An 18372-nucleotide genomic window follows, 5' to 3' on the forward strand; every position below is an offset into this window, starting at 1 on the left:
GGTGATCCCTTCCCGTAGGCCAACCTGCCAAGAGGGAGGGGTCCTAAGATAGCGGATGCCCTGGAAAAGGAACCACTTTTTCTGGATAAAAAGTGAGTCGCACAAAAACCTCCAAAAAACGTGCAACCCAGAAGAGCAGGAGTCAAGAGAAAATACCAATCTGGGGAGGGAAACAAAAAAGGGCTAAACTAGTTAGGAGTTTTTACACAGAATAGAAACATTTGAGACACACCCACTAATGGCTAAGGCTGCCTTATATACTGCTAAATAACCTAGAACAGGAAGCAATTCTCAAGAAAAGGGTAACCACTATTTTGGATTGGGCTAATCAGAATGGGATAACAGGTCAAAGGTGCCATCTTGGATTGGGCCATACATTATTCCAAGATGGCGCATCCTGCCCCAGAACGCTGAGTGAGAACCCCAGTCAGACCACAGTGAACACTGCACCCCCATATGCAACCTCTAGCCCAGGCCCATCTGCCTGCACCACCCGCAGGAGATGCCACCGCCGGGAGAGATGTAAGCTCGACCTCAGACCCTGCGCCTCATATGTCAAGCTGCCATTGCAAAAGCAAAACTCGGGGCACGGTGTGTGCGAGAAACGGGAAATCCCAAAAGTATACCTCCTCCCAGGAGCCCCAGGTTTGGTGGGACAGCACTGTAGGAAACTATAAATTGGAGAGGGAGCACAAACAGCTCTGCCAGGCTCCCAAGATTATTCAGAAATAGGTTACCCCTTTCACTTGCAATTTACCCCGATACAAGCATGTATCTCAAATAGCAGATAAACAGACGGGGAGGTGGGGAAACTCTGGGAAAACTATCAGTAACATAATGTTTCAGTTGCCATATAATAGCAGCATATTATCCAAATACACTATGACTAATAAGTTTAAAGCATCATAAAAGATGCCATCCATACATTTTTGGAATACTGAAGGAGCACTGATGCGATTAAAGGGCATTACTCTCTACTCAAAGTTCCCAAATGGGGTGGGGAAGCAAAAACCAAAGGAAATGATGGACGGAGTGTTGAACATTGCAAACACTCACCCCCAGTCAACTGATCTGGGTTTAATCCATCACTGTTCTTTAGCCCACTCTGCCACCCCAGTTCAGACATGGCCATATGCAAATCAGTCTGACCCTGTTCCTCATGGGAACAGTCCAGCCCGAACTGCCAAGCCATGTCTTCCCTGGCCCGGAAACAAGCTTCCTAGGACCGGTTTCTGGCATTTCAGCCGTCTTCAGCCAGGCTTGCTTGAATCCAGTGGCAAAGTGAGCAAGGGACTCACGTCTGAGCATACCCTGCCAACTTATGGCGAACAAAGCAAAAACCAAAGGAAATGATGGACGGAGTGTTGAACATTGCAAACACTCACCCCCAGTCAACTGATCTGGGTTTAATCCATCACTGTTCTTTAGCCCACTCTGCCACCCCAGTTCAGACATGGCCATATGCAAATCAGTCTGACCCTGTTCCTCATGGGAACAGTCCAGCCCGAACTGCCAAGCCATGTCTTCCCTGGACCGGAAACAAGCTTCCTAGGACCGGTTTCTGGCATTTCAGCCGTCTTCAGCCAGGCTTGCTTGAATCCAGTGGCAAAGTGAGCAAGGGACTCACGTCTGAGCATACCCTGCCAACTTATGGCGAACAAAGCAAAAACCAAAGGAAATGATGGACGGAGTGTTGAACATTGCAAACACTCACCCCCAGTCAACTGATCTGGGTTTAATCCATCACTGTTCTTTAGCCCACTCTGCCACCCCAGTTCAGACATGGCCATATGCAAATCAGTCTGACCCTGTTCTTCATGGGAACAGTCCAGCCCGAACTGCCAAGCCATTTTTCACTCATCTCCATTTCTAATGCATAATAAATGAGATGCTCCCTTGAGATCCAACTTGGTGAACCCCTTGGATCCTCATTCTGATTTTAAGATATACCTAATCAGGGGAAGTGGATATTTATCCTTGATAGTGATGTTGTTTGATTTTTGAAAATCAGCACAGGGCCTTAGTTCGTTGGATTTCATGGAAACAAAAATAGGGGAGCTCCAGCAGGACCAAACGATGGTGAAAAGAGACCACTTTCAAGATTTTCATTCAGATATTGTCACAGAACCTTATTTTCTTACTCTGATAGGGAGTACATTCTGCTGAATGGGAAATTCATTTGAGAATGCTAGTGCAGTCATAGGACCGATGTGGAGGTAACTGTTTGAATTTTGGGGATCAAAATACATCTTGAAATTCTTTATACTGCTCAGGAACTGCAGTCAGGGTGGCCATCATTGGGCCCCTTCTTTCTTTGCCATCAATTACAACTATACATTATTCCAAGATGGCGCCGCCAGTCCCGAAATTCGGAAGAACTCCAGCCAGACAGACCACTAGGCAAACTGCACTCCCTGTACATCCTCCAGCCCAGGGCCGACAGTCCACACCGCCAATGAAAGAACCTACCACTGGGAGAGAGGTAAGTGCAGACGCGGACCCCCTGCCCTGTATGCCATGCCGCCAGTGCAAAACTCGGGCCACGCTGCACCCAGGTAGTGGGAATCCAAACATTTTCGAAAATATCTAAAACATGGTAAATGTTTTAACACAATATATAATTAATGTCATAGCTTGAAGTCTAAGGGCCATATGTAGGTAAAACGTGTTTTGCGATTCTCTAATTTCAATTTTTAGGGAATCGCAATTAGAGAATTGCAAAACGCAATGTAGGTAGGATTAGTAAAAAATTTTGCGATTCCCACCTATTCCTTATTTGCGAATCCCAAATTGAGATTCGCAAATAAGGAATACCTTGTCATTCATTCCTATGGGCTAGAAGGCCCATAGGAATGAATAGGAAGACATTCTCAATTAGCAATTCTCAATTAGAGAATCGCAAATTGAGAATGCAATTTCAAGGTTGCAAGGGTGTCAATAGGACACCCTTTTGCACCCCTGAAATAAACATGTGTGCACATGTGGCGCACATACATGCGCTAAGGGCATGTATGTGCGCCACAGGGCACTTTGAAAAATACAAAAAAGTGCATTTTTCAAAGAAATCGCAAATTACCACCAACCTGAAGTTGGTGGTAATTTGCGATTCCTTAAGCCATAATCGCACAACTTGGGTGCTTCCTACATTGCATTTAAGGAATCGCAATTTGGGATTCCTTAAATGCATTAGCAAAATAAGGAATCGCAAATTTTGCGATTCCTTATTTTGCATGTGGGTTTTTGTGTGCTACATAGCACACTCCCAAATTGCGATCGCAAACGCTGAAATTCGGCGAATTTCAGCATTTGCGATCGCAATTTGGCTTCCTACATATGGCCCAAAGTCATTAATATATCATTAATATATGAGTACATAATACTCATATATACTTGTACACCTTGCATTGTTTCATGCAATTCCTGATCATATGTAAAAAACCTAGTCTGTCTAAAGTGTGTCCTAAAGAGTGATACATGTTGACGATTAAACATACCAGTAATTATAAAAATAGACCAGATTAAAAATAGACGGTATAAAAATTAAAAGCAAAAATTAAAACGAGTCAGTTCACAAACTATTCTCCCAGTTCATAGTACAGTCTCTGTGGTACATTAGTTGCATGCCGGTCACTAGGTGATTCAGATGTTGATTTAAATCCTCATTAGAGATGCCAATGTCATCAGGTGCACATGTAGCAAACGTGTGATCCTTAAAGAAACCAAATAAAACATGAGTCTTGTAGTCAGTTCGCACATTCGGTGGGCCAGCAATTGGTTCCTTGTCTGAGGCACACGGTAATGTTGGAAGTTCTACCTTTTTGAGGCTTGAAGATTAATAATGAATCAAGCCACTCGTTGAGTGTTGCACCAAAAAGTGTCACGGGTGAGACTGACCTATCATAGCCAGCATTCTGTAGGAGGGACAGCTGCATTGCTCTGCAGTGTCTCTGGTGCTCTTGCAGTGATTGCAGCATACCGTTCATATGAAAATAAGACAATGGGCTGTTCCAGATGGAGGTCCAAAATAATTTCCGCTGGACAGTTTATGCATCAGAACACATGAGTCACTCGTGTAGCATTCATTTTGCAATAGGATAGCATCCAGTTTTTGATGAGTTCAGAAAGTGAAGCATTTCTCAAAGAATGTGGTAAAATCTCCCTGAATCTTTGTTCAGCAGTATACATGTACTGAATGATGCTGGTTTCCTTGTTCGAACAGGAGAAAGATAACAATACCACAGCTGATTAGCAGTAAGATGGTTGGAAAACCTCCAAGCAGGCTGGAGAACAAAGAGTGGGAAAATGGTGCTATCAGTCCAATTGTCCTTAAAATCCAGCTACCAGACCAGATCCAATGTTCTTGAAAAATGCATAGCATTAGTTGTAAAAGATTAATTAAATATTCTTTGCACGATATCAGCAAAATGCATCGGACAATGCGTGCGTAACAGCCTCTAAATCTCTGAAGCAGTTCTGGCTGTCTGCAGATTATATAGTTCAGCCAGAGAAGTCAAATGGTCTCCTTTTAGAAGTAAAAACAAGAATAATTTGTTTAAGTTGTCAAAACGCATGTCCTTCATATCAAGACTTTGCCAAGAGATAATTTTACATGGGAAGGCGCCGCGAATGCCAAAAGAATGCGAGGCACAGGTGGTGACAGATAGGTTCCGATATCTGGGTGTCTTGGTCACGGCTAATTTAGAACTTTTTACTGCTAAAAATCTACATCTCCCACTGATCCGATTGAAGGAGGATGTGCAGCACTGGAGAGCGCTTCCTCTCTCCCTGTTGGGTAGGGCAACCCTTTTCAAAATGATGGCACTGCCACGCTTTCTCTACTTCCTCCAAAATACTCCCTTCCCGGTGCCGGACGCCTACTTCAAAACCATACAGGGCGAGATTAGAAAGTTGCTGTGGGATGGTGGGGCTCTAAGAATAGCTCTGAATAAACTTACTAGGGGATGGTATGACAGGGGAATAGCTCTCCCTGATATATGGAACTACCATCGAGCAGCACAACTAATGGTAGTTAATCATTGGGCTTATCTGCCCATGGCAGAACCGGCATACCAGATGGACCGGCTGACGCTGGGGCCCAGAGGGTACCTACGCGCCCTATATACCCCGCCGAAGAAACTCCTACTGATGGGCTCTCACAATTCAGATTTGACACTCGACACTGGGTGAGATGAGATAGAAGAATAAAATCACGCAGGCAACGCCCCTCTGGGAGTCTGACCTTCTTGACAACCTGGGAGAGAGACAGGGGTTTGACAAATGGGACCTGTTAGGCATCTCCGCAGTGAGAGACATGTGGAGGGAAAGGAGTGTAAGACCGTTCACAGAACTACAGAAAGACTACAACCTAGCTTCCACGAGGCGTTTCACTACCTACACCTCCGTCAGCCCTGCAGGCAGTCCTGCCGAGGAGGAGAGCCCCTCCCAGAATCCTCCCCTCTTGAAAGCAGATTACTGGAGGAACATATCACACAAAAGGCGATCTCACTAATTTATATAACATTTATAAATCATGCACCAGACCAGATAATCCACTTGCAGGGAAAATGAGAGAAAGACATCCCAGATATGCAGGAAGGGGAATGGATGGAAGCACTTGCTATTAGAGCCCGCTTTCACCTAGTGCACCTCGAAATCCTTCATAGGGCCTACAGCTCATGCACTACATTAGTAAAGATGGGGAAACAAACCAAAGCTCTCTGTCGCAGGGGCTGCAGATTGGAAGGCACATTCTTTCATATAATATGGGCCTGCCTCAAAATGCAAGTGTATTGGGCTTCAATAATCCAGAGTTTAAATGAAGTGTATGGGAGTGAGTTGCTCATTTCTGCAAAATGGTGTCTGCTTAATGTGTGGGAGGCAACTGACCTGGGGAAAGGAGAACAAACAGGTGTCACTATATCACTCATGATTGCCAAATAGAAATATGGCACGAGAATGGGGCTCCGACATGATTCCATCCCTGAGGGACTGGAAGAGGAATATGGACTGGTGTATGGTGGTGGAAAAAACGCTCTATACTAATAGAGGATGCCCCCAAAAATGGGGGAAGGTGTGGAATAAGTGGAATGACTTTAGAGGCAACCTATATCCGACCCCAAGGCCACAGAGGAGGTGGGAGCAAATACATGAGGAAATTGATTAATAAGGGAATAACGGGTGGGATACTTTGTAAAGTGGTGCTATAAAGATCGTTAGAAATGTTAAGGATGTAACCAGGAGAAGTGACAATATACTGCATATGTGGTAAATGTAACAACTTTGTTGTTTTTGAAATAAAAAGATATTATAAACAAAAAAGACTAGGCCAAGGGATATTTCCAATTATGTTTGGAAGTGACAGTACAAGGTCCTTCCACAGCACTGTATTGTTTGCAAAACTGTAATCAAATATGGCTAACCAGGTTGAGCATGCCACGTTAATCTAGTCAGTCAATTGAGTGATTTACTATGCTAATTTGTACCTTTCTGTGGGGATTGAGTGTTTCCTTAAACAAGCGCTCAAACGACCAAGTTTGTTTTAACTTTTAATCGTGAATCGACTTTGAACTGTGCAGATGCACTATTGAATGTATTCTCTGTCGCTCTTTGTCCACATTTTGTCTCCTTCTGCTTCAGGTGGACTTACTGTGTTGCAACCAGTCTGGTCCCTACTTCTAGCGACTATACCTTACTAGAAGGGAGGTCCCTTGTCCCTACGGGGACACATAGTCATTATATTCTTTTTTGGTCCTGACGAAGTGCCGCCCGACCTCTGGGCTTTCTAGGCGGGAAACATGTTGACCTCACTTAGTTAACTGCTATTTTGGTACATTGTGACCTCACGATAGCACCATTGCTTTTACCCAGTACTGTTACCCTTTTCCTCATAAAATTGTTCGAAGGTTAACAGAGACTATTTTAGATACCCCTCACCTTACACTTGTCACTTTCTCACAGAACCCTCCTTCATGCATTCACCTTTGCGGCGTTACCAGATCAAAAGATCTCCGACAAAGAGCCCCCAGGCCCGTCAGACATTGTAGCGCCGGCCAGACAAGGAGTGCCCAATGATGAAGCATGGCACCGTAACAAGTGTTTGAGGGCACCAGGATCTGAGATTCAGATCTCCCTGCAACAAAGCTACAGCTAGGGGGCCCACCCTTTGTGACCCCCTGGCCTTCGAGGAACTACTCCTATCTTTTTAACTATTGACCAGGTTCCATCCCACAAAAAGTAACATTTGTTCAAAATAAATGAGAACCATTATTTAACAGTTCATGCTATGTGGAGATGGATGAAGAGAGAGTTAAAGATAAAATACAACTTAACCTCTGGCATCAAAACGCTACACATTCCATGTAAAGAGTGTCACACAGAAGGGAGTGACACAGCAGGTTTCTGCAGTTTGCTGGACTGATATATACAGAGTCATCTTCATTTTCATTTAAACCCATGTAAGAAAAATTAGATTTCTACTAATGGAACAATTGTGAATTGTGCATGGTTTCATACCAGCCTATAGATTTATATTTTTGGCAGTCGTGAAAATGAACCAATGCAATCGGTAAAGAAATTATACCATGTAACAACCATTTAACAGGCGGTGTGTCACTAATGGAGAATGGCGCTTCTTCCATTCTGTGTTTTTGCAATGGTTTTCTGAGGTAATATTAAATTGTAAGCTTCAAAGATGGTTGTTTCGTTTAGAAGTTGTCAAGGCACAAAACCTTACCTTGTTTGTAATTTCCAACTTAATTGTATGATAGCTCTTAACTGAGTGTGTCCATATTTTAATAATCTCAAATCTCCTTTTATTATATCTAAAGCTGAGGACAATTAGTGCATCCTTTTAGAAAATGTGTGCATTCCATTGTCAATAACTTTAAAGACTGCTATCAAATGTTCTTGATCTATTTGCCTAATTCTTTCTGCAGCTTCTTTTTCTAAGTATTTCAGCTCATTGTGAATGGCATATATTCCTGTTGTCAGGACTCTTTTATTTCTAATAGGACGTGGTCCTAGAAGAAAATAAGAAACATCCAGGTTTCCCTTAATTAACGAAAAATGTTCTTTCACAGCTGAAAGACCTGAATGTTCTAACAATCGTTGACATAACTTACCTTTACTATATGTAGTAAATGTTACAGGCGTATGTGTTGTAACGTGGATCAGAATGATTAACTTTAGGTCAAGGACTGTAGGCAAGAAAAACACACATGCAGCTGTCTGACTTGTATGAACCATAAGCCTAAACCTTCAGTAGGGAACTAGTAGACTTATATAAGTTTCATTTTGGACCATTTTATTTATATCTGAATTTGACATTTTCAATTGAAAATGCCAGTTAATGAACAGAGTCAAATTGACTTTTGGTATAGAAGTTTTTTTGTTAGATCCTTCATCAGAGGTGTAACACAGGCCCCCGCAAGCCCCCGCGGTACGGGGTGGGGGGCCCAAGCTCCAGGTGGCCTTCTCGGCACTGCACTCTGGCCGGAGAGCTCCTGATTGAGCCCGGAGGGGGCCCCTCTATGTCCCATGCAGGGGGGCCACCTCAATTTTCCAGGGAAAGGAAGGTGGCTGGGGAGATAAACTGAGCTTCAAGGGTGGAAGCGCAGATTTCACAGGACCTAAGCCATCCCCTACTTCCTTAATCCCCAGCTAGATGGGAGCCCCTCTGATTTGATTAGGAGAAGGACTGGAAGGGGTTGTAGGGAAAAGTTAGTCACACCTGTGGGTTGGTTAGCCAGACCTACACTTCAAGAAGAGAATTCTTCATTTAGATTTTTGAAAAAATGTGCATTCCGGAACAAAAATATGATGTACCTGCTGAACTCGCAAAGTTCCACAGAAGAAAGTACTGTGCCTGTCTTAAAGGATAAGTAGTCCCTGAGCAAAAACAGGTAGAAACTGCTGGAAGAAGCGTCCTCTAACAGTCCACAAAGAGGACAACTCCAGCTGACAAGCAACACCCGAATTTTCCTGGACTGCACATGTGCATTGTGGAAGATTGAGTCCTGGCCCTCAAGTGTCAATCTAGATCTTCTGAAGTTTTGGCCAGTGCTAGACAACTCTGCCATCCCCAAAGGATCCAAGAACTGGACTACAGCTCCTGGACCTATCTGCAGCAAGTTCCTGACCCCTAAGAGGCGCCTCTCAGGTCCTTGGGCTCTTGGGTGAGTCTGTAGCCCTTAAAATCAAACTTTTTGGTCTCTTGGTGAACTGGAACTACGCTGATTGCACTAAGGATCAGCAAGAAAAGGAGCAAGTTTGCATCTTCGCACACCAAGTCTCGCCGCCCTGACCGCAATTGGCTCTGAGAACGGGACTCTTGGCACAATTCTGAGAAGATAAAAATTCAGCAGGACTTAACTGGAACTGTATCCAACACGCGCTCCATCACGGTTGGCTTGAACTTTCAGATTTGACCTGGTCCAGTGCGACCAGATAGCCGCAGTTGGCGCTTTATGCTTTTAGGCTCCATACTGTAATTTAATCTTTAAAAATTCATATCTCCGGTTCCCCACACTTGATTTCTGTTGTTTTGGTGCCATTTTAAATATAAACATTTCTATATTCATATACATTGGTGTTTGATTTTTATTGTGCTGTGTCTTATACTTATTTACTCTTTTGGTAATATTAAATGCTTTACAGGAAGACGGGAAGATAGGTACATGGGAATGACATTATGACCACACACCAGTAACTAGAACTGCAGATTAAGTCGCAGGCCCCTGCCTTAACCCAAGGTGCTCTATACATTTCATTTAAGGGTTGAAAATATAAACATATGCAGATCATCTGACCACTAGGTATTTACACGACCAGTGGATATTCATGTGCGGGTACCAGTGAATACCTTATGAGACACGGTACTCCGCACAAAGCCCAGCATAAGGGTAGGGACGGTGTCTCCCCCAATTTATGGTCCTGAAGAAACGCTGCGGATTCCTCTTGCACCACAAGGGCGTGAAACATTTTGACCCAGATCTCACACACATAAGACTCATATCTCGCACACATGAGAAGATTGTCGTCTCCATCACGAGAAATTCACAATCTACGCACATCACCTTTTAACGCTACCATGGAGACCTTGTAATAAAATTTAGACATTGAGGAATCCCATAGGTAGCTTTAACTCCCCATTTACCACTCCCCACAAACCTGCAGTCACCATCACGGCTTACTGTAAAAGATCTCCACCAAAGAGCCCTTTTGCGAGGTCCATGGGGTATTGCATCGCAGACCCCACGAGAAGCATGACACCTTCACAGGTGTGTGAGGGTACCAATCCCTTTTAAGGATATGCCCATTAGGCTTACCGAACAGTCTCCGAAACCTGCAAGTATACACTGCAGGAACAGTTCAACAATTAATGAACTTATTCTTGGGACCTCTTTTTAGGATCCCCGTCCCCCTTCTTCTCTTGATACTGTGACATAGATTATGTACATCAATGGATGTGTCTCAAACATATCCTTATGAACATAAGAGGTAAATGGACGTCATTTTAGACTATATTATTTTGGCTATATGTCTGTATCAGTTCTTATTTGAACTTGACATTGTGATAACAAGACACTTGTTCCATACTCGATGTCGCATGATATCTATGTCACTGTCTGAATGACTTTACACCGTCACAGTTCTTGGAAGGATAGGGTCAGATGACATCTGCGCCCTTGGCAGGCATTTCAATGATTCTACATAAACTGTTGAAAATGGTTACAGCCATTATCTAAAATTGAGCAAATGGTGACTTCCATTACCTAAGGTGGAGTCAGAGCCTATTTAAAATGGAGTCAGACCGTAGGGGCTTTACATCACACAAACTACAATTCACGGCCAAGCCTGATCAAACTCAAGGAAATGATTACAACTAAACATAAATTAAACGCCCTCTATACCACTCAGGCAGAGACAGCCTCATAGGCTAAAGCAACGCCATTATGAATGAGGGGAAAAGGCAGGTAAAATAATGGCAGCACAGCAGAAACAGGTAGAACCTCGCAAAATAATGCCTACCCTTAGAAATGATCAAGAAACACTACTAAGAGGCCCAAAAGACATTTTAGGAGAGTTCACTGAATTTTACAAGTGACTGTCACTATAGACACGCATGTTTTGCCATCCGATAAACACAAATTCATGAGCCATATCAAGATTCTACGCCTCTTAGAAGCCCATGTTGATACATTGAGTGGGTGGGTGGGGACATTACAGATGATGAAAAAGCCCAGGATATAGATGGAATGGCAACGCATGATCAGAGACAATATTTTGCCCATACTCAGCAAAGGTAAAACGAATTCATTCATTCGGCAAAACTACAATTATCAACATGGGGCAGGATTAAGATAACAAAGATGGATATTAATCCTAACTTGTGTGCCACACACACAAGTATTAACTGGACATTTTACACACAAAGTTAGTTGACTGTAAAGTTTATTCGGATACAATATTGAAATATACAATAGTCCATACAGATATATTTTCACAGCCAATGTACTGATTACAGCCAAATATATAGTACACATCATATACAACAGCTAAACAAGTATTGTTTTCTAAGCAGTCATGGTACAAAGAATTCCCTGTGTTGTTGCAGGATATAGTAAGTATTCAATATTTCTACAAGTTCCTTCGTGATATCATTAGACACAACAGACACAGAAGAAATGAGTTTCGTCAGATTTACTTCTTCAAGGCTATCAATAACTTCCATCCGCAGATCGGAGATAATAACCAGAAAACTACAGAGAAAAATCCTCCATCATGCTCAGTAAACCACTTAAATATTGGAACAAATCCCGCGAGTATACAGTAACGTTCCAGTCAAGGTTTAATGCACCACCAGGAAATGGTCCTCCAAAAATGTAAAAGGTTAAGACTATATTATATCTGTAGTGGGAAGAAGATAATTAGTCAGCAAGCCACAGTGAGATGTTTCATATAAGAGTCAATTCCAAAGCACCAATATTCTGATCAAGGTGCAACACATTGGGACAAATGTGCACATATCAGCACTAGCAACCAGGTTTGACCAAAGAAACCTGAGAGAAGGCTCAAAAATATGCTACCAAGATTGTTTTTTTCTCCAATTGAAGGTGCATTTATTTCTGCAGATCCAGGGTTAATGTGGAAGAGACTACACCCAAGAGAGATGGGAAGGGTGATGGTTCTTTAACTTAAATTTAGGCAACTAAGATTTGATTCATAGGCGAGATGTGGAGGAGATTAACGTTACTGTTGGACTTGGCCCTTATTGTCCAAATTTTTTCCGCTTTTCCCCCTAGCCTTTTACCATGTGTGAATTAATACCTGCTGCGCAATGGCGTGCACAGATTTATTTGAACTGTTGTAAAGAAATGCTACTTTTAAAATGGACGCCATGGCTGTGTGTTTGTGCCGCCTGCCTGAGATGAGTTGCCAGTCTAGTTGTCTGTTTCCCAGCACCCCCAGCTTTTGGGGGGAAGCCTGGCACCCAGGGTGCTCTACACCTCCCCCTAAACCAGTTGGGACCGGTTCCCCAGGGAACCGTCCAGAAGCTTCCAGCCCTTTCTGGTAGGTGGGAGGAGGGGTGTATATATAGGGGGGCTGTGCCACCATGTGCTCAGACGGAGCGTGGACTTGAATGTGAGGGGACACTCTGCCAGGAGGTACCGCCGCATGGGCCTGTGTGCTGGCCCCTGTGCCCAACTGTAACCCCTCTGCTGTCCACAGGGCTTGTGAGACCCCCGCTGCTGGAGTAAAGACTGGGATCCAGTGTTGGGGGGGCCCGTGCTGCATTCTGCCACAGTGGTGAGCTGCTGCAACGAAGGGGGTGACTTGTGTTTTGTAGAGCCCCAGAACAGGGCTCTTCTCCCTCCCCGGGCACTGTAAGGGCCAGTGCCAGTGCCCGTGGGTCTCCACAGTGGTCCGCCGGACAGTGGCCGCTGCAACGGTTGGACATTGTGGGCTTCAGAGTCCCAGAGGGGACTCGACTTCACCAGTACTGGTTTACCGCCACCACTGCGCCCGACAGCGGGCATCCACACGTTTTGGGGTATTTCGTCAATATCCGAGTCCCAGAGGGGGCTTCAACGGACCTGGGCTGCAGGTGGGCAGGTTTATTTTTGAATGCTAGGCTGAGCCCTATTCCGGCCCCTGAGAGCGGTACTCTCCTGTGTGCCCTGCTCCTGTGGTAGGGCCCACTGCGACTGTTGTTATGCTAATGGGGAGGTCCCATGTCTATGCCACTCTGATTTATGTCCCCAGGATGAGGATCTATGCTTATGCCTATGGTGATGCCTAATATGTTCCCAGGCTCATGGTTTATGCCTATATGCTCACAGGTCAGGCCTATGATTTTATGCTAATGATGTATGTAGCTCATGATGAGGCTTCATGGTTATGCCTAATGTTTAGCTGGACTGTGTCTCCTAATACATTTATGTTAACATTGTTGAGGCCCACGGGCTCATGCCTCATGCATAAGAATTTCGGCTAACGACATGCAAAGATGTTCTCTTTTCATGTTTAAGGTATATGGCTATGCCTCATACCAATATGGTTTATGCCTAGGGATATTGATTCATGCTAATGAGGTTAATGCCTCTATGCTGTATGTTTAGGCCTACTTGATTTATGCCTCCTGCCCACGCTGTATGCAAACGTGATTTATGCTACGTGTCTGGCCTTGCCAGTAGGTGCTGGCTGTGATACATTAATTGATGGACTTTCCTTTACCCTTTGTCCTGTTGCAATGGTTCTGGCAGCGGCCCGATTGGCCCTGCCCTGTAAATAATCCCCATGTAAATTGCTACCCAGTGCCGGTTGGCACCATGTATATGCAACTGTGATTACATTCTGACGTGTTTTTTTCCACAATATACAAGTTATTTTTCACCTAAACTGGTGTGGTCACTTTTTGTAGTGTGCCTGTGTGGCGCCTGTGTGTGCTGCGCGGATGCTTTACACATTTCCTCCGGAGTTTGGCCCGCCCGCTCGGAGTTTGGCCTACCCGCTCTGCACCACGCTACCCCGTGTCTAACAGTTACGGTTCATGTTACCAGTAGGATTCATACTTACTCCAAAACTGTAATTGACAGGCGGAAACATGTCTCAAGATGCAACTCTGCATGGACTTTGTAACAGCTAGTAATAGATTGTTTATGCATAGATGCTTTTTACATTTGGTTGAAACTGCTCACAAAGGGAGCAATGTTTTCCAATTGTTCTATACTCATGATAACTTCTAAAAATGTTCGGCAATACCAATCAAAAGGAATAAAAACCTTCACCTTAAATCAAGAGCTAGAAGATTTCCTGTGTATTTTCCCCTTTCTGGCTTCTTCCGCATAGCTGTCACCCTCTAAGAGGAACACTGTCTATTTTGTGTACATCTGTGCTGGGTTGCACCGTGGTTGCTGGGAGGAGTCTCCATTTCCTCAGCAGACCGCAGCACCCACTCATTGACAAAACATGGTGTACTGGTTTTCTGTAATGTTTTACTATTAATAAATGATTAAGGGGGCTTATTGATTACTCTATATTAAGTTATATTAACTACCTCTCACTTTCTACAATGGTTACCTCACTGAAATATTGTTAATGACAAGATCTTTCAAATGCCTAAACAATTTTTATAAATGTGATGCAATATCACATTCTTGAATGCTCAAATGCAAACGATTTACCTCAGCTTAAGAAATTTGATGAGGTTTAATGGATGCAATCACCAAACACTCTAATGTGCAAACTGCAGGGAAATACAGTTAATTCATGGGAAGATGAGAATTCAATGTGGAACGTTCTGGAAAGAGTATTTACTGTCACCATTGGTTTGTCTGGCACTGAACGCTCTAGTTAGCAATATTTATTGCCTCATCTTTGGTTTTAACAAGGGGTGGGCATAGGTGCGAATGTCTAACTGTTTAACTTTAACCCACTGAGCTATTCCAGCTCTGGCTACTGAGACTGCTCTCTCTCTTCCACTCAGCGCTCCCTTGCCAGTCACTCTCCTGCCTTGCGAGGCCTTGCACTGACTAGTAGGCCATGTGTTATATAGTGTAGCTGTAACTGTATTTATATAGCGCTTACTGCCCCAGGCGAGGCATTGAAGCACGCTACTCCGGAACCCAAAGGTGGATTAGTGGTGCATTCCTTTCACCCTGTAGCTGTTACGCTGTGACTCGGACACAGGCAGGGAGAGGCCTTAGTCTCCGTTATTACCCTATGACTTGGGCCATTTTCCATCTTACATGTTTTATGCATAAAAGACCTTTCAGGCCCTCTAAATAGCTACTGTAATACTTGGGACAGAGCCACTCATGTTCCTGCAAGGTATATAAGGTCGCCCAAGTAGGGTCTCTGTGAAGACCGCTTCTGACATCTTTTAGTGCTGTTTTGCACTCTTTCCTGGACAGATAAACAAGCATTGGTCAGTGCAATCATATACCCTTTGTTCTTGAGCGGACCTGGTACGTGTGTGTTTCTTCTCGTTTCTCCTATGAATGTGGTTTTCTCTTTCTCCATCAGTGAAACTGTTTCCACTCAAACTTTGTGAGTGTTTTATTAAAACGTGGCCAACTTTGAGAGCTTCAAGAAGTTAGGGAAGGTGAAAAAATAGATGTGAGTGAAAACATTGTTGTAGACTGTGTCAAACTCGGTCACCTTCATTACAATTTTGCACACTTACAAGGTTTAACCTCAAAATCAAACTATTATAATGGTTTGACGAAGCAAAGCAACTGCAACGTTTCATTATCTGACTAATGAAACCTTGGCCGATGTCCAGGCATTATAGCGCCATGGGTAGTGATTAGTGTCAGGATAAGAGGCTGAAGAACACGTCACAGTTGTATCACAGCCAGTCCAGAACACAGGATTATGTTCTGTAGATCAATCTCTTTACATAAAAAACCAATGCCTCAGTTTGTGGTGAACAAAGGTACTTGTGACATGTTGAGCCTCTGCCACTCCGATGATCGTCTCTTTGGCATGCGGTAATCATTCTGGGTCATAGCCATCACCCACATATCTTTTTCACATGTATGAGTCATCAGACTTTTTTATTGTGAGTCATTCTGGGGGTAAAGGTCAGCATCCACATATCTGCCGCACTGCATTTCTTGATCTTAAGTGTGACCACCTCAACAGTCTGACAATGTCCACATCGCAGCTTATTCGTCAGCTTTTCAAGTTCAAGTCAGTTGGTTTTGCTATATAGTCGTGGTAGCAATGTTTGACCATCAATTCAGATTATTTTTATTAATTCCATCTCATTTTTATTTTTGTACAACATTGTACTAATGCCTTAATTACATTTGTCCTAATGATGACCCTAAAATGATGGAGGGGGTTGAAACGCCCTCAATTATTCCATTGATCCAGATTAGTGGAAATTCTTCAGTGTTCTAAGGCGGATGTATGACGTTACAACGCACACTTTTACAACGCATGCACTTACAACGCATTTTTTACAACGCATAATCCATTACAACGCATGACATTACAACGCATGACACTACAACGCATTTTTAAAAACTACCTTTACAACGCATTTCCATTACAACGCATAATACCTTTACAACGCATACCATTACAACGCATAATATTAAATTGCATTTAAGGTAAGTATTAGATAGTATAGGGGTAAAAGTTACTTTTCTAACTCCAGGGGGTGCAACAGTAGGGTAAGTGTTGGATAGTATAGGGGTAAAAATTACTATTCTAACTCCAGGGGGTGCAACAGTAGGGTAAGTGTTGGATAGTATAGGGGTAAAAATTACTATTCTAACTCCAGGGGGTGCAACAGTGGGGTAAGTGTTGGATAGTATAGGGGTAAAAATTACTATTCTAACTCCAGGGGGTGCATCAGTAGGGTAAGTGTTGGATAGTAGAGGGGTAAAAATTACTATTCTAACTCCAGGGGGTGCAACAGTAGGGTAAGTGTTGGATAGTATAGGGGTAAAAATTACTATTCTAACTCCAGGTGGTGCAACAGTAGGGTAAGTGTTGGATAGTATAGGGGTAAAAATTACTATTCTAACTCCAGGGGGTGCAACAGTAGGGTAAGTGTTGGATAGTATAGGGGTAAAAATTACTATTCTAACTCTAGGGGGTGCAACAGTAAGGTAAGTGTTGGATAGTATAGGGGTAAAAATTACTATTCTAACTCCAGGGGGTGCAACAGTAGGGTAAGTGTTGGATAGAATAGGGGTAAAAATTACTATTCTAACTCCAGGGGGTGCAACAGTAGGGTAAGTGTTGGATAGTATAGGGGTAAAAATTACTATTCTAACTCCAGGGGGTGCAACAGTAGGGTAAGTGTTGGATAGTGTAGTGTAATATTATGCGTTGTAATGGTATGCGTTGTAATGGTAGTATGCGTTGTAATGGAATGCGTTGTAAAGGTAGTTTTTAAAAATGCGTTGTAGTGTCATGCGTTGTAATGTCATGCGTTGTAATGGATTATGCGTTGTAAAAAATGCGTTGTAAAGGTAGTGCGTTGTAAAAGTTGCGTTGTAAAGGTTGTTCCCCGTCTAAGGCACACCTTCTATCCCTCCTCCACCCTCACACATTATACTCATTATTAGTCAACTGAAATTCAAAAGAATATGTGCTTTTTTCATAGATCCCACATTCCACAGTGCTAGTATTACCTCTCTGCATTTATAATGTCTGCTATTACAACTTGTCTTGTGATGCAGTAGCAATTGTGTTCCAAGATGACCAATCAGCTGCAAGTTTCACTCTGCAAATCTGTTTTAACAGAACAACCCATACAACTCATGGGCACTTCGTAACCTTGCACGTTTGGCACAATCTCCTCCTGGCACAATCTCCTTATTGCGTTGCGGAATGAACATATCGCTTCATACCTTGACAAGGCTGAAAAGTGCTCTTTCAAAGCATGTGGCTGATTGGGTGCTTCATGTAATGTATATGACCCATATGGAAGGTGCTGGGTAAGTTCTTTGAGGTTCAAATTAGTGCTTGAGACAGGATGTATTGAACATCGCGGTGCATAAGTATGAATTGGTTCAGGGAATGAAAATGCACGTAGTAAGTTATACCTACCACTTCTTTTGGCGTTGGTGATTTATATAATTTATTATGTGGAGGAGAAGGACGATGTTTTAGTGTTCTCAGAAATTCACGCTGTCATTTTTATTCTTGTACAAATTGAGGGGCTGGTTTATATTTTGCCGGTATAGATACTTCATCACAACGAAGACAGAGTGTTTATAGCGCCAAGATAATGGCTGCCCAACAAATTTATATGTGGGCAGTCCTTAGATACGATTACAGAGCAGACTACTCCGTCTCAACCGTGATTAAACCCCTCTGTGGGCCCCAAGCAGCAAGGGTCCTAGGAGCGGA

The sequence above is a fragment of the Triturus cristatus genome, chromosome 3_1 (assembly GCF_964204655.1).
Source record: "Triturus cristatus chromosome 3_1, aTriCri1.1, whole genome shotgun sequence".
Lineage (NCBI taxonomy): Eukaryota > Metazoa > Chordata > Amphibia > Caudata > Salamandridae > Triturus > Triturus cristatus.